This window comes from Pseudophryne corroboree, chromosome 3 (assembly GCF_028390025.1).
Source record: "Pseudophryne corroboree isolate aPseCor3 chromosome 3, aPseCor3.hap2, whole genome shotgun sequence".
Classification (NCBI taxonomy): domain Eukaryota; kingdom Metazoa; phylum Chordata; class Amphibia; order Anura; family Myobatrachidae; genus Pseudophryne; species Pseudophryne corroboree.
In genome coordinates this window covers 175,423,727-175,449,364 of record NC_086446.1, presented here as the reverse complement: position 1 = coordinate 175,449,364, position 25,638 = coordinate 175,423,727, and the positions used below count along the sequence as shown (strand labels likewise).

Sequence of the window (25,638 nt, the reverse complement as noted above, 5' to 3'; positions counted from 1 at the left end):
GAGTGTGAGGTGTGCATGAGGAGCAATGGCGCACAGCTGCAGTGCTGTGCGCTACCTTGGTGAAGACTGAAGTCTTCTGCCGCCGATTTTCCGGAACACTTCTTGCTTCTGGCTCTGTAAGGGGGCCGGCGGCGCGGCTCCGGGACCGAACATCAATGGCCGGTTCCATGCGGTCGATCCCTCTGGAGCTAATGGTGTCCAGTAGCCTAAGAAGCCCAAGCTACCACCAGTTAGGTAGGTTCGCTTCTTCTCCCCTTAGTCCCTCGCTGCAGCGAGTCTGTTGCCAGCAGATCTCACTGTAAAATAAAAAACCTAAAATATACTTTCTTTCTAGGAGCTCAGGAGAGCCCCTAGTGTGCATCCAGCTCAGCCGGGCACAAGAATCTAACTGAGGTCTGGAGGAGGGTCTTAGTGGGAGGAGCCAGTGCACACCAGGTAGTCCTAAAGCTTTCTTTAGTTGTGCCCAGTCTCCTGCGGAGCCGCTAATCCCCATGGTCCTTACGGAGTCCCAGCATCCACTTAGGACGTCAGAGAAAGATAAAGTAGTCGCAGCAGGAGATTCATCCTAATAACCACGATACTGCTATCAAAGAAGACCCAGTTTGATACTTTTAAGAAGAGGGGGTGGGAGAGGGAAGTTTGCCACATATGAGGATTCATATTGGAGTTAGTTATGTACACACCAAAATATTTAAGTTTAGAGGTGCGCCAAGTAAAATTAAAATTGTGGTGCCGAAGATCCAAGACTGCAGGTGGTAAGTGCAATGTAAGGGATTCAGTCTTGGAAAGATTTTATTTTATAGCTTGAGAGAGCACCACATACAGCCATAGCCCACAAGAGCTTAGGATGAGACAAATGAGGAGAGGATAAAGGACCTCATTCCGAGTTGTTTGCTCGCTAGCTGCTTTTAGCAGCATTGCAAACGCTAGGCCGCAGCTCTCTGGGAGTGTATCTTAGCTTAGCAGAATAGCGAACGAAAGATTAGCAGAATTGCTACTAAAAATTTTCATGCAGTTTCTGAGTAGCTCCAGACCTACTCCTAGATTGCGATCACCTCAGTCAGTTTAGTTCCTGATTTGACGTCACAAACACGCCCTGCGTTCGGCCAGCCACTCCCCCGTTTCTCCAGCCACTCCTGCGTTTTTCCCTGGCACGCCTGCGTTTTTTAGCACACTCCCGGAAAACGCTCAGTTACCACCCAGAAACGTCCCTTTCCTGTCAATCATTCACCGATCAGCAGTGCGACTGAAAAGCGCCGCACGAACACCAGCAAATCTACAAAGTTTTGTGTTAAATAACTTAGCGCATGCGCGCTGCGTACCATGCGCATTTTCAACCTAATTGCTGTGTTGCGAAAACCGGCAACGAGCGAACAACTCGGAATGACCACCAAAGTCAGAAGTACATCCTCAGCAAAGAGGGATATTTTGTATTCCTCATTACCACGTAACACTGCTTTAATAACTAGATCAAGTCTAATCTGAACAGACGATGGCTCTATGGCCAGTGCAAAAATCAGGGGAGGCAAAGGACACCCCTGTCTGGTGCCACTGACTGAGTCTTTAAAAGGCCATCTTTGAGGGTCAGTTCTTCCGCACTGATATTAATTATAACAGTCGTTTTAAATTCCATCTCTTGCACTTGCCCTAAAGTCGGAGAAGGCATTTGATAGAATTACCTGGCCTATTATGACTCAAAACTCCTCAAATTTGGATTCTGAGGCACAGACAGTATTTACAAACCTCTATCAGAACCCCTGTGCCTTTGTACTGGCTGGTGGTATGTTGTCTGATCAATTTAATATCACCAAAGGCACCAGACAGAGCTGCCCTCTATCCCCACTAGTCTTTGCCTTGGTCAAAAAAAACTTTAGCATCTAGAATTCGATCCACCGCTAACATTGCTGGCATAAACAACCCCCAATATAAAGTCTCCATTTTTGCTGATAACATTCTTTTAACACTATTGAAACTCCTCATTTCTCTCCCTAACCTATTAAAATATTTGTATGCATTTGATGATGTCTCTAGATACAAAATAAATGATACAAGGTCTGAAACATTGCCATTCCAGCTAACGGATGCCCTCAAAAAGCTATTTAAAACTCAACTTTGACTTTCAATGGATCAATATTACCAAGTCATGCACTCAACTGTATAACATTAAAACCATTCCTCCCCCCCCCCCCCCCCTTACCCCTCTTGCTCAAGTCGACAATGACCTTTTGCTGTGGCATAAACACTATTTCTTGGGTGGTCCATACCAGTGCTGTGATTATGAATATCCTCCCAAAAGTCTTCTTCAAACATTACGGATAGCTGTTCCCACTAGTGTGCTCCTCTCTCTTCAATCCAATTCTCAATGTATATAGAACCATTAAAAAACAAACAAACAAACAAAAAAACATTGTAAGGATCAGATATCTAAACCTACCACTAGTTAAGTTTGAGCCTCCCCATCTTTCATATATATGATGATACCACACACCTCAATCAGATGCTGGCTTAGCACTCTCGACCATTCAGTAAGCACGGGGTTGTCTTGGAGGCCAACCAGGTCAATGCAAGTCTGCTCTCATGTAACCACTGGTTGCCAGCTAAATGCAGACCCCACTCTGCTTATTTGATTCTCATGGTAGCACTGACCCTTTCCAATTGGGATAGGACAGGGTTAATTCTTCTTGTCACCTCTCTGATTACCACTTTTCTTTAACTTCCTTTCAAGAACATCAAGAAAAATATGGGTTTTCCCATGCAAAGTTTTACTAGTAGCTGCTCTCTATTTTCAGATACCCCTCAATAGACAAACTACCACAATAGAACGCTATTGTAATTATCATCCTTCTAATAGCGGTTCTATTTCTCGAATAGATCACACTATTATGGCCACGGAATCTCCTCCCATCTTCCCTCACAAACCACCTTGTAAACTGATCTCAGTTGTCCACTAGATCTTAATAGATGGTACTTGGTACCTGATCATTTACACAAGATGTAACTCACTGCTTCAAACCTTTGCAGAAGCCTTGCCTCAATGCAGGTGTAATTTAGCAGAACCTTCCAAATGTTCCAGAAGGTGGATCAAAGCATTCCGCATGTGCCGTAACAGCCTATATGCGAAAGTTTATCATGGACCAATTGGTGATATTAGGACAAGGCCAGCATATATGATAAATGATAACTGACCAGTGTCAGTTGGTCAGTTATCATTTATCATATTTGCTGGCCCTGTCTTAAAATCACCTATTGGTCCATGATAAACTTTGCATAAAGGGCTAGATGCATCATCGATTGGAAAGTGATAAAATTGAGAGTGATAAACTACCAGCCAATCAGCTCCTAACTGCCATTTTCAAAAACAGCCTGTGACATGGCAGTAAGCAGCTGATTGGCTGGCACTTTTTCACTCTCCATTTTATCACTTACCAAGCGATGATGCGTCTAGACCATAGGCTGTTACGGCACAAGCGGAATGCTTTGAGCCACCTTCTGGAACATTTGCAAGATTCTGCTGGCATAACACCTGTATTGAGGCAAGGCTTCTACATAAACTGATTCAGGAACATATTTGATATACAGTTTAAGAACTTGGCTCACCGGCACAGTTTCTTTCAGCTTTTCTATCAACTAATCCACATCAGTACACAGTGTTGAAACCACACTACAATGCTACTTCATGCATGCTAATGTTTGTGGTGTTTAAGCCAACTGGAGTTAAGTGTAACGGAACATGGCAGTTGTAAAACTACCAATAAAGGAGCGCTGCTGTGAGGGGAGACAGAGTGACATTAGTCCAGTCTGCTTCGGGGCCCCCGCTTTTCTCAGCATGTGCATGAAGATCCTCCTTCTGCCAGCACCGGCCCCTGTGTATGTCCAGAAGAGGAGAGTGGATGAAATTGGTATGAGTCCTGGTGTTATGCACCTGAACACAACGTACTGGAAAATTAAAGGAAAATAGACTGAAATCTGAAAGAACTCACAGGACATTTGTTTGAAACTAAATTGATATATTCACTTGATACCTTCTCTCTACATAAATTTTTCCCAGATATGCCCTCCAGATGTCGATGTACACATTTTGTGAAAAAAATTAACCCAACAAGGCTTGAACATGTTGAGGTGACAAAACGAATGTCGTCCTGCAATTATTCAGAGATTATGTGAGTTAACAAATTTACAGAAATGTAATCATGACAAGTACAATACATATATACAGGTTGAGTATCCCATATCCAATTATTCCGAAATACAGAATATTCAGAAATATGGAATTTTTTGAGTGAGTGTGAGATAGTGAAACCTTTGTTTTCTGATTGCTCAATGTACACAAACTTTGTTTAATACACAAAGTTATTAAAAATATTGTATTAAATTACCTTCAGGCTGTGTGTATAAGGTGTATATGAAACATAAATGAATTGTGTGAATGTACACACACTTTGTTTAATGCACAAAGTATATTATAACATTGGCTTAAATGACCTTCAGGCTGTGTGTATAAGGTGTATATGAAACAAATACATTCTGTGCTTAGACTTGGGTCCCATCACCATGATATCTCATTATGGTATGCAATTATTCCAAAATACGGAAAAATCCGATATCCAAAATACTTCTGGTGCCAAGCATTTTGGATAAGGGATACTCAACCTGTAGTGATTAGATTGTCTAAGTAAAAACACATTGAGAGCATTTAAATCCTTTTGGAACACAAAGCTGTGCACTTGATGGTCATTATCACTTACAAACACGTTCTCTCCTATTCCAGCTACTACTTAGGGGAAGACTATTAAAGAAGACCACCTCTTTTTCTCAGTTATAGCTGTCAGTGCAGCAGTTAAGATGCCATTTGCTTTCAGGTTCCTCCTATTACTATTACCCTGGGGAAAGTATCAGACGTGAGCTTCACCAAAACCAGTGGCTGGGAATTTCATCAGGCATTAAAATGACGAGTGTGTCCTTTAATTCAGATTTTAATGTATGGTGTAACTTTTGTTTCTTTTTCAGAGTAACAGTGAAAAGCAATAAACAGTGTATAGAGCATACATCAACACAAGGGACAATTATTACTGAATGTTGGAAAAGGTCAGTTTATTTTTAAGACAAAGTTTAGGAAAAGCATGTTTACCATTTTACGCTAAATTGTCCAACATATTTACCCTTAACATATTTACTTTTGCTTTTGGATTAGGGAGGCCAATCCCAGCCCATTTTTGTAATTCCGGGATTCGGGATTGATAAAATCTCACTCCCAGGATTGCCTGAAACAAATTGTATTTACAATTAATAGGGAGCAGTGACAGTAGGTGTGGGGAGCAGAGAGGAAGGGAATCTAGGGCAATAATGATTGGTGCAGAGAGCAGTATGGATCGGCGTAGGGAGCAGGGACAGTGGGTGTGGGGAGTAGTGAGTTAGGATGTAGGGAGCAGCAAGTGAAGGTGGGTGTAGGGAGCATTGAGGAAGAATGGGAATAGGGAGCTGTAAGGGAGGGTGGGTGTAGGGAGCTGTGAGGAAGGGTACAGGGAACAATGAGGGAGGGTGGGAGAAGAGAGCAGTGAGGTTGGGTGTGTGGGGAACACAAGATGGATGTAGGGAGTATGTACCTGTGGTAATGTGTGCATGGCGCATAGGCGGGCAGCCATAGGGACAGAGACATCGCCAGCGGCAATTCAAATGTAGCGCCAGCGGATCGGAGTTTGCGGTCTGACAGCCAATCAGGAGACGCTGATGCCCTCACTTCCATGATTGACTGGCAGCTGGCACTACATTTAAAATACCACCAATGCTGTTTCTCTATGGCTGCCCTGCCCTCCTAAGTGGCATGTACAGTTGTACACTGCTGTCACCTGAGCAGCACAGCTGGGCAGAGGCAGAGCCAAAAGCTGCTAGTGTACAGCAATGCCTGGCAAAACTGCACATGTGCAACCTAATCCCTCAAATCCTGAGAATGGAGGCTCCAATCCCGGGACTCAAATCCAGGCATTTTAGAGCCAAAATCCTAGGATCCCGTTTTACAGTATTTGAGTGCTATGACCACTGTTGCAGAAATGTTTATAAACCATGTACTTGACCTGCATTGTCTTGTAAAATTAGTCACAACAACAACAACAACAACAACAACAACGCCTCACAGGCGTGGCAGTGCCTTCTGCTTCTTAATACACAAGGTAATAAGCAAGAAGCCTCTGCAACTGGGGGAAAAGAGACCACATAGTGCATAAACAGAGACCACCTAGTGAATAATTAGTACTCTAGTATAGTCTGCTTGCCTAAATAATATTGTACAAAAAATATAAATGCATATCATATTGGTATTCTAACATGACTGCTTCCACTTTAGACATGGAAGAAATATGAAAATGATGAAGAAATGTGTGAAGAAAAAATGGAAACCTAAAAAACCGAAAAGGGTAAAACGAAAAAACAACTGACAAAAAAAGAGAGATTGACTCTTATCTTAAGCAAACAACGCATAACTACCAAGGGTTGTTTTCATGCTGTATTGCAAATGCAAGTCGTCATTTTATAGAAGTGAAAGCCATGCATGCTGTGTATATATATATATATATATATATATATATATATATATATATATATATATATATATATATATATATATATATATTATACATATATATATATATATATATATATATATATTTATATAAGCCTTTCTATTGCTTTATGGGCCTAATTCAGAGTTGATAGCAGCAGCAAATTTGTAAGCAGTTGGGCAAAACCATGTGCACTGCAGGGGGGGCAGATATAACATTTGCAGAGAAAGTTAGATTTGGATGGGTTATTTTGTTTCTGTGCAGGGTAAATACTGGCTGCTTTATATTTACACTGCAATTTAGATTTCAGTTTGAACACACCCCACCCAAATCTAACTCTCTCTGCACATGTTATATCTGCCCCCCTGCAGCGCACATGCTTTTACCCAACTGCTAACAAATTTGCTGCTGTGATCAGCTCTGAATTACCCCCAACTGTATGTCTTCAAGAAGATTTACACCTACTATTTGTTGAAATTCCTATTCCCCAAAATGATAATAAGATGACCTACAAACCTAACACTGATCTGCTCCTCAGCAGCACTAAAGATAGCCATACACCTACAAATCTGATTGTAGTCCTTTGCCTATGTGGGGCATTGTCCATTTCATCAGCCACCAGTAGACACATCATGCATCAATGAATTTATCTCTGGTGAACCCACACTGAATACAAGTAAAAAAATTTGTACAGAAGTAAACCAGAAGGTTCCAAAGATTGTAGTCCTTGTGAATGTTCCTAAGAAAGGGATATTAAATTAGATGCATTATTAAGAGATGAAAGGGTCTATTTATTCCAGAATTTCAAGTCCTAAAACACTGTACAAGCTGCAATTTTCTGAAGATTATGGCATTGCAATTACCTGATTGGCTACAGGATGTTCTATACCCATTCTCTTCAAAACTGAAGGCATCCTAGATGATCAGGAAACTAACACAAGAAGGCTGCTCAGTATTCAAATGCACCTTAGTTCAACTTGTCTTCTTGCCACTAGATAAGTTGAACATGCAAGTTGAATATTGTGGATATTGTTACGGTCCATTGACACTGCTACTACTACTGGGCCTACTAATTTTAATATATTATCTGGGGGTATATTCACATAGTTAAATTCATGACTACCGGTAATTACCACTATAGATTGCATCCTATAAATGAAATCTAAATATACACATATATATCTCTCTATCTATCTATCTATATCTCTCTATAATATATATATATATATATATATATATCTCCACGTGGATCCTGCACTCTCATCAATTGGATTCATCAATGGGGTGCTCCCAGTGTGTATCCACGTATACAATATGCAATGTCCAAAGGGTTGGAAAGGTACTCTCCAAAATATTGACTTGTAATAGTACAACAAAATTTATTCGGGTGATATCATGGCTCATAACAGTTGACGTTTCGATTCATACACAGAATCTTTTTCAAGACAGGCCAACATCAGTGTCATCAATGGATACATCAAATTAGGTATCACTGTATAAAGAAAAATTAAATAAAGAACAAAACAAAAACAAATTGGCTTAGTCTTACTGGCCCATTGGATAAACCTTACATCACAAGAGACATGTCTCAGACAATACAGAAAGCACCTAAAGTGTGCAGACTAATCACCATATACCAGAAGGTCATAACAAAAAGACATAAATAAGAAACCCCTTACTACCCACAGAATATATTATAGGTGGACGGTCTCTCTTAACATAGCCCTGCGCCGCTGCTTCTTGCCATCATATTTTGAATAGTCAAAGCATCAAATGGCGAGTGAGCGAGTGCAGGGGGTAGTAAAAGAGGCGAGAAAAGGAAAACGTGCTGCTAGTTTAGCAAAATATGAATAGTTAATCCAAATAATATATAATAAATGCAGCTTTTGAAATCACTGTAGTACAGTGGCGGAACAAGCAAGCGGTGGGCCCAGGTGCAACAAAATGCTTTGGGCCCCCCCCATCCCATCCAAGTCCACCCCATGGGCAGTGCGCGCCGTAGGCGCGCGCAAAAATACATAGTGGCGTGGCTTCGTGGGGAAGGGGTGTGTCCACAAAATAATACCAATTCATAAAACGGTGCACAGTAGTCTCCATTCTTCAAATTACGCCGCACAGTAGCACCACTACACCAGGTAGAGACCCTTTTACTCCTTACAGCGAACAGATTCCCCTTTTTACACATAACGGCAGACAGCGTGCCCTCGTTACACATAACGGCAGACAGCGTGCCCTCGTTACACATAGCGGCAGACAGCATACACTTTTTACACAATGGCAGACAGCGTGCCCTCGTTACACATTGCGGCAGGCAGTCCCAACAAATAAAAAAAGAAAGAGACAGAAAGAAAGAGACAGAAAGAAAGACAGACAGACAGACAGACAGACAGACAGACAGACAGACAGACAGACAGACAGAAAGAAAGAAAGAAAGAAAGAAAGAAAGAAAGATTATACTTACCCTCTCTGTTGGCTCAGGCTCCTCGGTGCAGCTTCCCGGGCAGTAGAGAAGAAGGAGGAGGGAGGTGAATGAGGGAGCCGCAGCAGCGCTGTGTTACTGGTGGAGGCGCTGCTGCTGCTGCCCCTCTGCTTCCCTATAGGCTGTTCTCAGAGACAGCCTATAGTGAAGCAGAGGAGCAGCAGCAGCAGCGCCTCCACCAGTAACAAAGCGCTGCTGCGGCTCTCTCCTTCACTGAGAGACTGTGACCTGTTTGTATATGAGGGAGGGAGGGACGGACCCACCTCCCTCCTTCGTGTGCGGGTGGCCAGAATCGTTCCTTATGACGGGCGGGTCACGGGAGCGCTGGTGTGCGGCTGTGGCATGACATACAATGAGTCATTGTGACCAGTGGCGTAACTAGAAATTTTTCTCCCCCAAGCCAAAAAATCCTTCGGCGCCCCCCCCCCCCCATACACCCCGTAATTGGCACTAGCAAAGGTAGAAAAATGCGTGCGCCGCATTGCCCGTTATACATTATGCTACACACTGCAATGCCCCTGATACATTATAGCACATACAATGTCTGTGACACGGTATGACACACACCACAATGATCCTGAGACATTATACCACATACCACAATGCCCGTGATATAGTATACAACACACCGTAATGCCTGAAACATTATGACACACACCGCAATGTCCGTGATACATTATGCCACACACCGTAATGCCCATTACACATTAAGTTCTACAGTAAGGCTTCCAATTACTTTTAAATTACCTGCTTGTTGCCAGGGGTTTCATGCACTTGGTTCCATGCACGGTGCCAGGATGTCATGCTCGTTGCCAGGGGTTTCATGCACTGGGTGTCATGCTCGTTGCTAGTGGGTAGTGCTTGTTGCTAGGGCCGTGCTCCCAGTGCCACATATGCTCCCAGTGCCAGATATTCCCCCACAGTGCCAGGTATATGCACCCAGTGCCAGATATTCTCCCACAGTGCCAGATATTCCCCCCCAGTGCCAGGTATATGCCCCCAGTGCCAGGTACATGCCCCCCCAGTGCCAGTTATATGCACCCAGTGCCAGGTATATGCCCCCAGTGCCTGCTTCCCCCCCAGTGCCAGGTATATGTTCCCAGTGCCGGGTATATGCCCCCAGTGCCGGGTATATGCCCCCCCAGTGCCAGATATTCTCCCACAGTGCCAGATATTCCCCCCCAGTGCCAGGTATATGCCCCCAGTGCCAGGTATATGCCCCCAGTGCCAGGTATATGCCCCCAGTGCCAGGTACATGCCCCCCCAGTGCCAGGTATATGCCCCTAGTGCCAGATATTCCCCCCCAGTGCCTGCTTCCCCCCCAGTGCCAGGTATATGTTCCCAGTTCCGGGTATATGCCCCCAGTGCCGGGTATATGCCCCCCCAGTGCCAGATATTCTCCCACAGTGCCAGATATCCCCCCCCCCAGTGCCAGGTATATGCCCCCCCCAGTGCCAGGTATATGCCCCCCCCAGTGCCAGGTATATGCCCGCCCCAGTGCCAGGTATATGCCCCCAGTGCCAGGTACATGCCCCCAGTGCCAGGTACATGCCCCCAGTGCCAGGTACATGCCCCCAGTGCCAGGTACATGCCCCCCCAGTGCCAGGTACATGCCCTCAGTGCCGGGTATATGCCTCCCCAGTGCCAGGTATATGTCCCCAGTGCCAGGTATATGTCCCCAGTGCCAGATCTGTCCCCCCAGTGCCAGGTATATGCCGCAGTGCCTGCTCCCCCGGCCCCCCCTCCCCCCTCTATGTGTTGGAGGGACACGAGCGCATCGCGCGTCTCTCCTGTGTCCCTCCTGGCTCTCCCCCCGGCCGGTCTAATGAAGGAAGTGCCGTTCGTGAGCCAATCAGAGCTCACGAACGGCACATGCTTCCTTAGATCGGCCGGGGGAGAGCCAGGAGGGACACAGGAGAGACGCGCGATGCGCTCGTGTCCCTCCAACACATAGGAGGGGGGGGGCGGGGGAGCAGGCACCACAGCAGGGAGGGAGAGGAGACCGCAGATTGACATGCGGACGTTCGTCCGCATGTTAATCTGTTCTAAATGCCGGCCGGCGGCTGTGGGCCCTTTAGTGCGGCGGGGCCCCAGTGCACTGCACTGCCTGCCCCGCCAGTAGTTCCGCCCCTGCTGTAGTATACTGTGTCAATTTAAATCATTATACTTCCCCTAATCAAATTCCTCTCATGATGGATGTTCAAAGGACTTTAGTTGTTAGTATAAGCATGCCTTATGTCCTTCCAAGACATGGTCAGGTAGCCAGGAAATGCCTCCTACGTGCACGTTTCACAGAGGATGGCTCCGTCAGGGAGTAACAGCAGTGCATGATAGTCCCTTATTAGGCATGGCTTAAGAACTGCACTCGCTCACTGGCCATTGGATGTCTCAATAGTTGGTAGTTGGACGGTGAGAAACAGCGGTGTAAGATATTCTTATTTAGTAAGACCTTCTCTTACTCTGTCTCTCTTTTTTTTTTATAGATTCTTTATTTTCAATTTTTCAGCAGATAAAAGAAAAGTAAAAGCACAAATAGTTTGGACATCTCAGATACAGAGCATTAAACAATGTGACTATTTGTCTCATGTACAACAAATGTTTAACAAGTAGGCTTCTGTGTATGCTACAAAAACAGAAAATAATGACAATACTGATTCAAATAATAAGAACCTACCAGAGAAAAGGCGCATAACTGAGCCAATGCTGATATGCTGCCTGCTGCTCTCAAGGGAATAGGGTATTAGCAGACCCTAAACAAATAGAAGAAAAAAGGAAAAAAAGGAGAGAGCACAAGCAGACTGAACCACAATGTCAAATTTAATCTTAAAATACGTACAATCCCGACATTGGCCGTCAGTTAAACTTCCTTGGAGCAAGCGGCGTCTGGCCATCTTCAACACTGCTAGATCTCCTGGAAGCTGGAAGCGGCAACTGCTCTGACACGTCACGGTGAGAGAGCGACGGACGAAGCCGCTGGAGTGAGCGGCGCCCGGTTACTTGCCAGTACCGCCAGAATATTGGAAGTGGTAAGCACCCATCGCTCCAGCATGCTGTCACAGTGAGAGAGTGGCAGTCGGAGCTTTTGCAGTGTGCTTTGAACATAGGCATATTGATGCTCAAGGAAGAGAGACATTAACTTCTCAAGTAGCAGAGCATTTGCTACATAGTTTACTAACTTTAATCTGCTAAAAGAAATGTAACTTTGTAACCACGGAACTGACATTCGTCCGAGTTTGTGTAATTCTCGGGGAGGGGCTGTCATTAAGTATGGTTCGATGGGGTCAGCACAGTTTATTCTCGCGTGGTCTTGAATTCAAGCCACAGATACCAGGTCGATGTATATGTGGGATGTTTTTCTAGAGCACTCTCTCTTTTTCTCACATCTTACCCCTATTCCTCAATTTATATCAATTCTTTTCTTGGCGGATGGAATTTTAAACTATTATCCAGTTGGGTGGGTGGTGTGTGTGTGTGTGTGTGTGTGTGTGTGTGTGTGTGTGTGTGTGTGTGTGTGTGTGTGTGTGTGTGTGTGTGTATTTTGGATAATGATAAACCTATATATTTGAGAAGTATCTACTTAATAATAGGATTTTAATACCTACCGGTAAATCCTTTTCTCTTAGTCCGTAGAGGATGCTGGGGTCACTTCAAGAACCATGGGGTATAGACGGGATCCGCAGGAGACATGGGCACTTTAAGACTTTCAAAGGGGTGTGACCAGGGCCGGTGCTAGGGTGTCTGGCGCCCCCCTGCAAACTATAAATTTGCGCCCTCCCATACTTTACAATGAACAGTGCGCACACTGCAAAAAAGGGGTGTGGTTTCACAAGTAAAGGGACATGACCACACAATGGTACCAATATTTCAAATTACACCAAACAGTAGCACAATCTTATTCACATAACACTGCACGTAATGCCCTTCATTCATATTACACCACAAAGTAGTGTCCTTTACTCATAAAGTGTCAGCAAAGACATACAGACAGATAGCCAGACAGCAGGGACGTAGGGACAGAGAGAGGCAGCAGGGATGTAGGGACAGAGATAGGCAGTAAGGCATAGGGACAGAGAGGCAGATGGGACATAAGGACAGAAAGACAGGCAGCAGGGACAAAGGGGAATAGAGAGGAAGCAGGGACGTAGGGACAGAGAGAGTGCCAGCAGAGACATAGGGACAGAGAGAGGGGCAGCTGGGATGTAAGTACAGAGAGAGGTAGCAGGGACATAGAGACATAGGCAGCAGGGACATAGAGACATAGGCAGCAGGGACATAGAGGCATAGGCAGCAGGGACATAGAGGCATAGGCAGCAGGGACATAGAGGCATAGGCAGCAGGGACATAGAGGCATAGGCAGCAGGGACATAGAGGCATAGGCAGCAGGGACTTAGAGGCATAGGCAGCAGGGACATAGAGACATAAGCAGCAGGGACATAGAGACATAAGCAGCAGGAACATAGAGGCATAGGCAGCAGGGACATACAGTAGTAAAAGAGAGGCAGCGGGGACAAAAGGGACAGTGGCAGGAGGGATGTAGGGACAGAGAGAGGCTTCAGTTACATACTACACCTCCATAGTGCAGCCTGGGACTCCCATGGGGAACACCCCCATATCCCCACTGCATACCTGCATAGGGAGCACCCCCCTGGGACCAGGCCCCTTGTGTACCCGCATAAGGAGCACCCCCAGCTCCTCCATGGACATCTTCTTTATGTAATCTGCCAGCAACTGCAGAGTCAGAGTCTGGCCTGGCAGGTGTCCAGGGATCAGAGGATGAGAGTAGGCGGAGGACATCCCTCTCCCCCAGCCTCTCTGTATCCAAATTATTGCAGCTCCGATGTGGGGGGAGGGGCAATTGCTGTGGGCCAGAGACGCTGCTTCGCAGGGAGTGTAGATTGCACCCATTACTTAAAGGGGGTGGGGGGCACTTGCAGATGTTATTTGTGTGGGAAGCCATGGGCCTTAGCGCATCTTGGGCCCCAGGGACAAATAGTGGGGGCACAGCAGAAATAGCTCTGTGATAAACAGAGAAAGACATTAAATAGTTAAAGCTGCCCACTCCACTTACCTGGGAGGCAGGTCTCTGGCAGGCAGCAGGGTGGTCTCTGGAGTGCAGCAAGCTCTCACTCTGCAGCAAGGATGAGGGAACACACAGTGCCTTTCTGCTTCCATTTCCTGTGTCATGTGTACACAGCACACCTCCCAGCATGCTGCCTGTCATGTAACTGTAGTCCCACCCCCAGCAAACAAGCTTTTTCCCCTGCTGAACCTCCTGTTATCAGTTAGTGCTGTGGAGAAGCAGGGGTCGCGCTCCAGACACTGCTGGATGTTAATTGCCTGTCAGCCAAATGAGTGAGTAGGGTGGAGGAAGGACGCTGGGCTGGGAGGTCTGCTCGGTACTAGTGAGTGGTGAGTGAGGGGGGAGGGAGCATGGCTGGCAGTGAGTGAGTGAGGAGGAGGGACGCTGTGTCTGGGTCTCTGGGAGCTGCATCTGACAGCTGTGCTCGGCAGAGGGAGGAAGGTGCAGGGCTCTTCACACTGCCAGCGCCGCTGCCTGTCACACGATTTGACAGGCACAGTGGCATCCGGCAGCAACAGTGAGTGGACATCAGCAAAGTAGCAGAGCAGGGAGATCGTCTCTCTACCCTTGCGCCTCCCTGCTTTGCAGGCTTCGCTGAGTGGATAGCGCCGGCTCTGGGTGTGACCTGGCTCCTCCCTCTATGCCCCTCCTCCAGACTCCAGTTATAGGAACTGTGCCCAGGGAGACGGACATTTCAAAGAAAAGGATTTATTGTTAAACTAAGGTGAGATACATTCCAGCTCACACCTCAAGCACGCCGTACAACATGGCATTCAACACAACGCAAGTCAACGGCATGAACAACATCAGCAACAGACTATAAAACGTAACACAACATGTGTGTAACCATAACTAATAACAACTGCAGATACAGTACGCACTGGGACGGGCGCCCAGCATCCTCTACGGACTAAGAGAAAAGGATTTACCGGTAGGTATTAAAATCCTATTTTCTCATACGTCCTAGAGGATGCTCGGGTCACTTCAAGAACCATGGGGTTTATACCAAAGCTCTAGAACGGGCGGGAGAGTGCGAATGACTCTGCAGCACCGATTGACCAAACATGAGGTCCTCATCAGCCAGGGTATCAAACTTGTAGAACTTCGCAAAGGTGTTTGAACCCGACCAAGTAGCCGCTCGGCAAAGTTGCAGTGCCGAGACCCCCCGGGCAGCCGACCATGACGAGCCCACCTTTCTGGTAGAATGGGCCTTCACCGATTTAGGTAACAGCAATCCCGCCGTAGAATGAGCCTGCTGAATAGTATGACAGATCCAGCGCGCAATAGTCTGCTTTGAAGCAGAAGCCCCAATTTTGTTGTGAGCATACAGGACAAACAGAGCCTCCGTTTTCCTAAACGGAGCCGTTCTGGCCACATAAATTTTCAAAGCTCTGACTACGTCGAGAAACTTTGATTACAGCAAGGCGTCAGTTGCCACTGGCACCACAATAGGTTGGTTCAAGTGGAACGACGAAACCACTTTCGGCAGAAACTGCTGACGAGTCCGCAACTCTGCTCTATCTTCATGGAAGATCAAATAAGGGCTCTTGTGAGACAAGGCCGCCAGTTTAGACACCCGCCTAGCGGATGCCAAGGCCAACAGCATGACCACTCTCCAAGTGAGAAATTTCAACTCCACCTTTTGTAAAGGTTCAAACCAATGAGATTGAAGGAATTGCAACACCACGTTAAGATCCCACGGTGCCACAGGGGGCACAAAGGGAGGTTGGATGTGCATCACGCCTTTCACAAAAGTCTGAACTTCTGGAAGGGAGGCCAATTGTTTTTGAAAGAAAACCGATAAGGCTGAAATTTGTACTTTACTGGAGCCCAACTTTAGGCGCGCATCCACACCGGCTTGTAGAAAATGGAGAGAACATCCTAACTGAAATTCTTTCGTAGGTGCCTTCTTGGATTCACACCAAGACACGTATTTTCTCCAAATACGGTGGTAATGTTTAGAAGTTACTCCTTTCCTCGCCTGAATAAGAGTGGGGATGACTTCATTGGGAATACCCTTTCGGGCTAGGATCCGGCGTTCAACCTCCAAGCCATCAAACGAAGTTGCGGTAAGTCTTGGAACACGCACGGCCCCTGCTGTAACAGATCCTCCCTCAGAGGAAGAGGCCAGGGATCTCTTATAAGTAATTCCTGAAGATCTGGATACCAAGCCCTCCTTGGCCAGTCTGGAACAATGAGGATCGCTTGAACCTTTGTTCTTCTTATGATCTTTATCACTTTTGGAATGAGTGGAAGTGGAGGAAACACGTACACTGACTGAAACACCCACTGTGTCACTAGGGCATCCACTGCTATTGCTTGGGGGTCTCTCGACCTGGAACAATATCTCTGAAGTTTCTTGTTGAGGCGAGACGCCATCATGTCTATTTGAGGAATTCCCCAAAGACTTGTCACTTCTGCAAAGACCTCTTGATGAAGACCCCACTCTCCTGGATGGAGATCGTGTCTGCTGAGGAAGTCTGCTTCCCAGTTGTCCACTCCAGGAATGAAGATCGCTGACAGAGCGCTTGTATGCCTTTCCGCCCAACGGAGAACCTTTGTGGTCTCTGCCATAGCCGCTCTGCTCTTTGTTCCGCCCTGGCGGTTTATGTACGCTACTGCTGTTATGTTGTCCGACTGATCAAGACGGACTGATTGCGAAGAAGATGTTCCGCTTGCAGAAGGCAGTTGTGAATGGCCCTTAACTCCAGAACATTTATGTGTAGACACATTTCCTGGCTTGACCATCTTCCCTGGAAGTTTTCCCCCTGAGTGACTGCTCCCCAGCCTCGGAGACTCGCATCTGTGGTCACTAAGATCCAGTCCTGGATCCCGAACCTGCGCCCCTCTAGGAGGTGAGAGCTGTGCAGCCACCACAGGAGTGAGATTCTGGTCTTGGAAGACAGGGTTATCCTTCTGTGCATGTGCAGATGGGACCCAGACCATGTAATCTGCCAAACTGAATGGCCTCGTAGGCTGCCACCATCTTCCCCAGCAACCGAGTGCATTGATGGATCGATCCTCTTGGCGGTTTCAGGATTTGTTTGACCAGGTTCTGAATTTCTAGAGCCTTTTCCACTGAAAGAAAAACTCTGTAATTCTGTGTCCAGAATCATTCCCAAAAACGACAGCAGTCTCGTCGGAACCAACTCTGATTTTGGCAAGTTTAGGAGCCAACCATGTTGCTGCAGAATTGTCAGGGATAGCGTAATATTCTGCAGTAATTGTTCCCTGGATCTCGCCTTTATCAGGAGATCGTCCACGTACGGGATAATCGTGACTCCTTGCTTGCGTAGGAGAACCATCATTTCGGCCACTACTTTGGTGAAAACCCTCGGAGCAGTGGACAGACCAAACGGCAACATCTGAAATTGGTAATGACAATCCCGAACTGCAAACCTCAGGTAAGCCTGATGTGGGGGATAAATGGGAACATGTAAGTAGGCTTCCTTTAAGTCTACCGACACCATAAAATCCCCCTCCACCAGACTGGAGATCACTGCCCGGAGAGATTCCATCTTGAATTTGAATTTTTTTAGGTAGAAATTGAGGGATTTGAGGTTCAGGATTGGTCTGACTGAGCCGTCTGGCTTCGGGACCACGAACAGGTTCGAATAAAAGCCTTCTCCCTGTTGTGACGGGGGAACCCGACAAGGACTTGATTGTGACACAATTTTTGTATTGCGTCGCATACCACCTCCCTGTCTGGAAGAGAAGCTGGTAAGGCCGATTGAAAAATCGGTGAGGGGGGAATGTCTTGAAACTCCAGTTTGTACCCCTGGGACACTATTTCTAAGACCCATGGGTCCAGGGCCGAACGAGTCCAGAACTGACTGAAGAGCCTGAGACATGCCCCCACCGGTGCGGACTCCCGCAGAGGAGCACCAGCGTCATGCGGTGGACTTGGCAGAAGCCGGGGAGGACTTCTGCTCCTGGGAACTGGCCATGGCTGGTGATCGTTTACCTTTTCCCTTTCCTCTAGTAGCAAGGAAGGAAGACCCTCGGCCCTTTGTGTTTTTATTGGGCCGAAAGGACTGCATCTGATAGTGGTGTGCTTTCTTTTGTCATGCAGGCACATAAGGTAAAAATGATGACTTACCCGCGGTAGCCGTAGATACCAAATCAGCGAGGCCGTCATCAAACAATACACCACCTTTATACGGTAGAGACTCCATAGCTTTCTTAGAGTCAGCATCAGCATTCCATTGATGAATCCACAATGCTCTCCTAGCTGAGACTGCCATGGCATTGGCCCGTGATCCCAAGAGGCCAATATCTCTCGCAGCTTCCTTTAGGTAGACTACCATGTCCCTGATATGACCTAGTGTCAAAAGAATGCTATCCCTGTCCAGGGTATCCATTTCAGATGACAAGTTATCTGCCCATTTTTCGATAGCACTACTCACCCACGCAGATGCAATGGTTGGTCTGAGTAGCGTACCCGTGGTGACATAAATGGATTTCAATGTATTTTCCTGTCTAGGATCCGCAGGATCCTTTAGGGCTGCCGTGTCAGGGGACGGAAGAGCCACCTTTTTGGACAGCCGTGACAGAGCTTTGTCCACAATGGGGGGTGACTCCCATTTTTCCCTATCCCCAGAGGGAAACTGATACGCCACTACAATCCTTTTGGGAATCTGAAACTTCTTGTCAGGATTTTCCCAAACCTTTTCACAAAGCGTGTTCAGTTCATGAGAGGGAGGAAATGTTACCTCAGGTTTCTTCCCTTTATACATACAGACCCTAGTATCAGGAACAGTAGGGTCCTCAGTGATATGTAATACATCTTTTATAGCCACAATCATGTACTGAATGCTCTTTGCCAGTTTTGGATCTAATCTGGCATCACTATAGTCGACACTTGAGTCAGTGTCCGTGTCGGTATCAGTGTCTGCCAGCTGGGCAAATTAACGTTTTAGTGACCCCGAGGGGGTCTGGACTTGAAACAACACATCCTCTACGGATTTCTTCCAAGCCTGGTTCCGAGACTTAGATTTATCCAATCTTTTATTTATCAGAGCCACATTAGCATTCAAGGCACTCAAAACATTCACCCAATCCGGTGTCGGCGGTGCCGACAGGGTCACTCCCACAGCCGTTTGTGACCCTAACATAGTCTCCTTCTGGGAAGAGCACTCCGCCTCAGACATGCCGACACACGTGCACCCACCACACGCAGACACACTGGGCCTATAGGGGACAGACCCACAGTAAAGCCTGTCAGAGAGACACAGAGGGAGTATTGCCAGCCCACACCCCAGCGCCCAATCCCGGACTGAAAACACCACAGAAGATGTCCCAGACCCGCAGCGCTTTTATAAGTTACATATAATGCACCAAAACAACTGTGCCCCCCCCCCCCGTTTTGCACCCTGTTACTTGTACAGCAGTGTGAGAAGGACCAGCGTCTCTGCAGCCTTGTGTAGAGAAAATGGCGCCGGGCTGTGTGCTGTGAGGGATAAGCCCCACCCCGTAATGGCACGCTTCAGACCCGCTCTTTAAAAAAAAAAGTATATAGGCGGGGGTCCGGACGGTGCCCTGGCACTTAGTCTACTCTTGCCAGGTAGTTATTGAGGCTCAAATGCTGCCCAGGGCGCCCCCCCCCCCACCCTGTAGTGCCGCTGTGCGTGGAAGCATGGCGCGCAGCGTGCGATTGCTGTGCGGTACCTCAAAGCCGTCACTGAAGTCTTCTGATCTTCTTCTACTCACCTGTCTTCTGGCTCTGCAAGGGGGGTGATGGCGGGCTCTGGGAACGAGCATCTAGGCGTACCTAGCGATCAGAACCTCAGGAGCTAATGGTGTCCTGTAGCCAAAGAAGCAGAGCCTTGAAACTCACAGAAATAGGTCTGACTTCTCTCCCCTAAGTCCCACGAAGCAGGGAGACTGTTGCCAGCAGTTCTCCCTGACCATAAATAACCTAACAAAGTATTTTCAGAGAAACTCAGTAGAGCTCCTCAGAGTGCATCCAGTCTGCCTGGGCACAGATTCTAAACTGGAGTCTGGAGGAGGGGCATAGAGGGAGGAGCCAGTTCACACCCCTTTGAAAGTCTTAAAGTGCCCATGTCTCCTGCGGATCCCATCTATACCCCATGGTTCTTGAAGTGACCCCAGCATCCTCTAGTACGTATGAGAAATATCATTTTGTATTGCAGCTAGTACTGTTGACTTTGACAAAAATATGAAAGTTTCATTGAAGTTGCAAAAGTTTACAGAGATTATAATTAAGCTACAATGTTGCCATCTGTTTATTTTTCTGTGTTGTAATTCTCCATTGGGAGCAAGCTATTGCATGGCATTATCAGACAGTATGGTTTTGATGCATTGTTTTGAAACTGTTGATATATAGATAGTCTTTTTTCTCAATTCTGTATAATCAATCATTTAAAGAGCTGAAATTGCATTATTTGGTACCTCAGACGAATTAACATAAATATTTGACCGTATAAAATTATCCATCTGAAGTACGTGCAAAACATGACATTATGGAACTAATTTTGTCTATAATTATTTGAATTATTACTCTGTAATACAATTGTCTGGATATAATATAGGGTTGCATTAGCCTTTAAACCGCATATATTTTTTAACTTTCTACTTGTTAAATGTGTGTTTGTGAGTCCATATATAAAAGTGAAGTTTTAGCAACATTTGTTTAATGAGTGCCCCCAAAAAAGAGAGTTTTCGTTTCTTTCTCAATTTATGTGTATCTTGTTCTAAGTCTTGGGAGCACCACCGGTCCTTCAATGACAATGCATGTCCTGTACATGTCATGAAGATATATGTAACTATTTTAGATTCTAACAAATTACACTTACCTTATGTCTATTCCAGTTTATATTTTATTATTTCACCTATTAACTGGGTGAATATACCAGTGCGCTTACCTAACCTCCTTCCTCTTTCTCAATATATACCTTTCCTCTGGTACATGGCCTTTCCGCGATCCTGGCAAGCAGCATGAAGATTGACATATCGGGATTCCTATATGCAGACTTCACACTGCGCATGTGCCAGCCAGTGCCACAGCCGGGGGAGCAGCGAGTCCTGGCAGTCAGCTATGGGGTAGATTGAGAAGGCAGCTGCGGCAGTGGGGAGAGATGGGGTGACAATCAGCTTTGGGAACAAATGGAAGCGGAAGGGGGTTATGGCTGTCAAGTCATCAATGACAATGCGGGGGCAAAGCGCGGCGGTGGTGGCGGCAGCCCTGGAAGATAGGGGATCATGCAATTGGCACTGGCAGGAAGTGACCCGGGTCCCATTAGTGAAAGCAGGAAGACAGACATCTCTACTTCCATGCTGCTGTTGAAGGGGGCAGAGAGAACAGGGAGGAGGCAGGGAGAAAACAGTCTTCACTGCTTTTCTCCCATCAGGAGCCTCCTTACGCCATCCTGAGATAACCCCTTCTGTGAATTGAAGGAAGCAGTGAGAATCCCTGTAATCACTGATAAAAGGCTTTAAGCACTCCATGAATAGTCCTTTACTGGCAAAACATGGATATTTTTTAGACTGTTACTGCATCTACTGGGAATTTAATTGGGGATTAGTTTTATTAGGAAGGAATTCAATTACAAATGAAGACTTTTCACGGATGAAAAAGGGAGGTAGCCTCGGACTTTAACGCCCCTGACTATTCAGTTGCACTCCCTTTATCACTGGACAACCTTGTTAACGTGGTTAAATTAGTGTTAATGAGTGTTAACACACAAGGTTAGATGTAATAGGGTAAAATATTTTAGGTGTCTAAAAAAAAAAAAAAAAAAAAAAAAATCACACCAAATCGCATGTTTTTAACTTGCAAATTTTTAATAAAAATTGCAAATGTACTAGGATGCACATTTTCAAGTTAAAACAGAATTCCCATGCAATTATTTGCAATTTTTAGTAAAGGAAACATGCAATTTTTAGTAATACAAACATGCGGTTTTTAAATCATGTTTTTATTACTTAGTCAGAAGCATTCACAGATCAGTGTGATCCGTGCATGCTTCTTTCAGTAAAAGGAAAGAAAGTGTTGAAAATGTAAAAAAAAAAAAAAACACACGTGCAGGTCCCCCCCAAAAGCATAACCAGCCTCGGGCTCTTTGAGCCAGTCCTGGTTGCAAAAATACAAGGAAAAAAAATGACTGGGGTTTCCCTATATTTTTAAAACCAGCACCGGAGTCTTGGACTGGTCCTGGTTCCAAAATATGGGGGAACGAAAGTAGTAGGGGTCCCCTGTATTTTTGAAACCAGCGCTGGGCTCCACTAGCCAGGGAGGTGATACCGCAGCCAGGGGACACTTTTATATAGGTCCCTGCAGCCGCAGCATCCCCCCCAACTAGGCACCCCTGGCCGGGATTCCCTGGGGGAGTGGGGACCCCTAAAATAAAGGGCATGGGATGAAGCCCGGGGCTGTCCCCTCCATCCATGGGCTGTGGCTGGAGGGCTGAAAGCCGTGAAAGTGTTAAAATAAATATATGGTCTTCTGCTGTGGAACTACAAGTACCAGCAAGCCTTCCCCACATGCCTCTACTTGATGAACCACATGTACCAGCATGCGGGGAATGAACAGGCCCACTGGTACCTGTAGTTCCACAACAAAATAAATACCCCAAAAAAGACAATACACACACCTTGAAAGTAAAAGTTTATTTACACACAATTACACACTCGCACATAATTACCTAGTGTCCCATGCAGCACCTCGATCCCCTTGTCCAAGTAGAATCCATTAGGATAACTGTAAAAAATATACTCACCTAGAATCCTGTGTAGATCAGTCCTCTTCAGTCCAAGTAGGCATCCACAGGGTTAAAAAACAAAAAACAAATCACGCGACTCAAGTGGATCCATGTTTATGCATGGATCCCCTTTCCCCGAATGCCGGGACCCTCTAATGACTTCTGTCACTAGAGGACCCGGCAGCCAATCAGGGAGCACCACGTCATAGCGCTCTCCTGATTGGCTGAGTGCTCCTGGCCTGTCAATCAGACAGATCGCATAGGCTATAATGGAGGATCACGGTCCTCCATTATAGTCAATTGCGGGAAAATGCAGTCTGCGGCTAACCACGAGGTTAATTGAGGTCACTCTTTAATTTAGGTCACACACTTTTAAAAGCAGAGGCATGCACAGATATCACTGAACTGTGCATGCTTAACCAAAAATAGCTAGTGTAAACCTGGTCTATTATTCTGGCGATTTTTGGTAAGGTTTTCTGTCATAGGGCCTATTTACTAAGCCTTGGATGGAGATAAAGTGCATGGAGATAAAGTACCATCCAATCAACTCCTAACTGTAATTTTTTTAAACCCAGCTTGTGACATGGCAGTTAGGAGTTGATTGGCTGGTACTTTATCTCCGTGCACTTTATCTCTAGCCGAGGCTTAGTAAATAAACCCCTAAGTGTCAAAATAGCATCCTATTACATTTGCGATTTTCAGTGTTTTCAATGGGAAAACATATGGATGCGATTTTGATACTTGTGATTTTTGGTAGAAGTAAAAAGATGTGGTTTTATGCAAAACCGCACCCTATTACATTTGCGATTTTTGGAAAACGCGTAAATTTGCACGTTTTACCAAATCGCACCCTATTACATTTAGCCTACATAATCCATGAAAAATTCACCAATTTGTGTGTTATCAGGGTTGTGGCACCAATTAACCCACTAGTTATCATGGATTATTTTTTTGAGATGCTGAGGCAGGTGAAAAAAAAAATCCCTGATAATTCCTGGCTTCAGGAATAATTGGATAGCTTCAGGGGATCAGCTGCGGTAAGGGAGGGTTAGGGTTATGGGGGTAGAATACTTACCTCACCCCTGCCAGTATCGTTAACATCGGGATGCTGGCGTCGGCATTCTGACTGCCGGCATCCATTCCACCGGGATCACAAACCGATCCCTACTGAGCAACTGGGCATTTCTGCTAAGAATGGGTATCTAACATTGCCCTTAGTAATATCGTTGGGAATTACTACTACTGGATGTCTTACTGGGAATATTTTAGAGCATTTTCTTGTAGTTTAGATCTATCATTGTTTTACATCTTGTTAGGCATTATGTGAAACATTTGAGAGCTTAGAACTGTAGGTTATAACTGGCATGAATTACTCAACATCTTGTTTAGATACTAGAGCTGGCTGGGATTCATGACTAGCATATTAGATGTTGCTGGGAATGATTAATGGTATATTTTATTGCTGTATATTAAAAGTTGGTGGGAATTATAGTATATTAACCTCACTGTGCATTATCACTGGCATATTAGACTGCACATACTGTATTTAAAATGTTTTGGAGCTTTTTGTATTATGGACCAGAGTCATGATGGCAGCCCTCACATGACAGCCTTCTTCTTATTGAAGGCTTTTTTTATTGTCTATTGTATATTTAGTCTATGATTAAATTTTGATATTAAGCTGGTCCTCTCTCTCTCTGTAGGAGATGTACTAAACCTTGGCAAATGATAAAGTACCAACCAACCAATCAACTCCTAACTGTCATTTTTCAAACACAGGATGGTAGTTAGGTGCTGAGTGTTTGCTATTTTGGAGGAGATGTACTAAGCAGTGATAAAAGTGGAGACGTGAGCCAGTGGAGAAGTTACTCATGGCAACCAATCAGCTGCTCTGCATACGTTTATAGTATGCAAATTATAAATCTTACATCAATGCTCATTGGTTGCACTTCTCCACTTTTATCACTGCTTAGTAAATCTTCCCCTTTAACTCTCTCCACTTATAATTTATCATACTCCAAGTCTTAGTCCATCTCTCTTTCTCTATAGCTATCGATAGATAGATAGATAGATAGATAGATAGATAGATAGATAGATAGATAGATAGATACCCAATCAGCGGCACTCTGATGAAAAATGTTTTTAAGAGCATTGAAACGTTGACAAAAGACGCTGAGTGGCCTGTCGTTTTTTCATGCTGTACCGTGCCACTGATTGGGGATATATGCATGACAGCTTTGCCGTAGTTGGAGGGCACTGGTTATTTATTGTATACCTGTACGAGTGCCACTGACTGTGTATATATATATTTTTATAATATGGGAAACCCACCATTCTTATCCCATATGTCCTTCACACATTTGTAGTGGCACACCATTCACAGTATTTAGTAACAAAAAAGAAATATTTGAGGAGAATGTGCATGTCGGTGCAGAGTTACAAATTAGGGTGTATGCACAGTCCCACAATTGATACAGATCAAGAAAGGAAGTCAGCTTACACACCCATGACACTTTCACAACACTCCCAAAATACAGAAGGGTTCTGTGCAATCGCTTTTTCAGTTACCACCCAAAAACGCCCATTGCAAGTAAAGTATGGTCTGTTAGAAGATGGATGTATCAATTGATCTGCAGTTGCGATCTATGGGGGTAATTCCAAGTTGATCGCAGCAGGAATTTTGTTAGCATTTGTGCAAAACCATGTGCACTACAGGGGAGGCAGATTTAACATGTGCAGAGAGAGTTAGATTTGGGTGTGGTATGTTTAATCTGCAATCTAATTTGCAGTGTAAAAATAAAGCAG

General features: G+C 45.5%; 1 protein-coding gene across 7 annotated transcripts in view; it reads right to left on the bottom strand.

Moving 5' to 3' along the window:
• RASSF4 (Ras association domain family member 4) overlaps positions 1–25,638 on the bottom strand; it is a 467,259-nt gene that overhangs the window by 393,877 nt on the left and 47,744 nt on the right. Inside the window, exon 1 of one of the 7 annotated variants that reach the window (XM_063958618.1) lies at positions 14,102–14,364. The exons of the other annotated variants lie outside the window; for them this stretch is intronic. The gene's annotated coding sequence lies outside the window, so the exon portion shown is untranslated. Of the gene's footprint in view, positions 1–14,101; positions 14,365–25,638 lie in introns of those variants that run through there. 7 annotated transcript variants of the gene reach the window in all.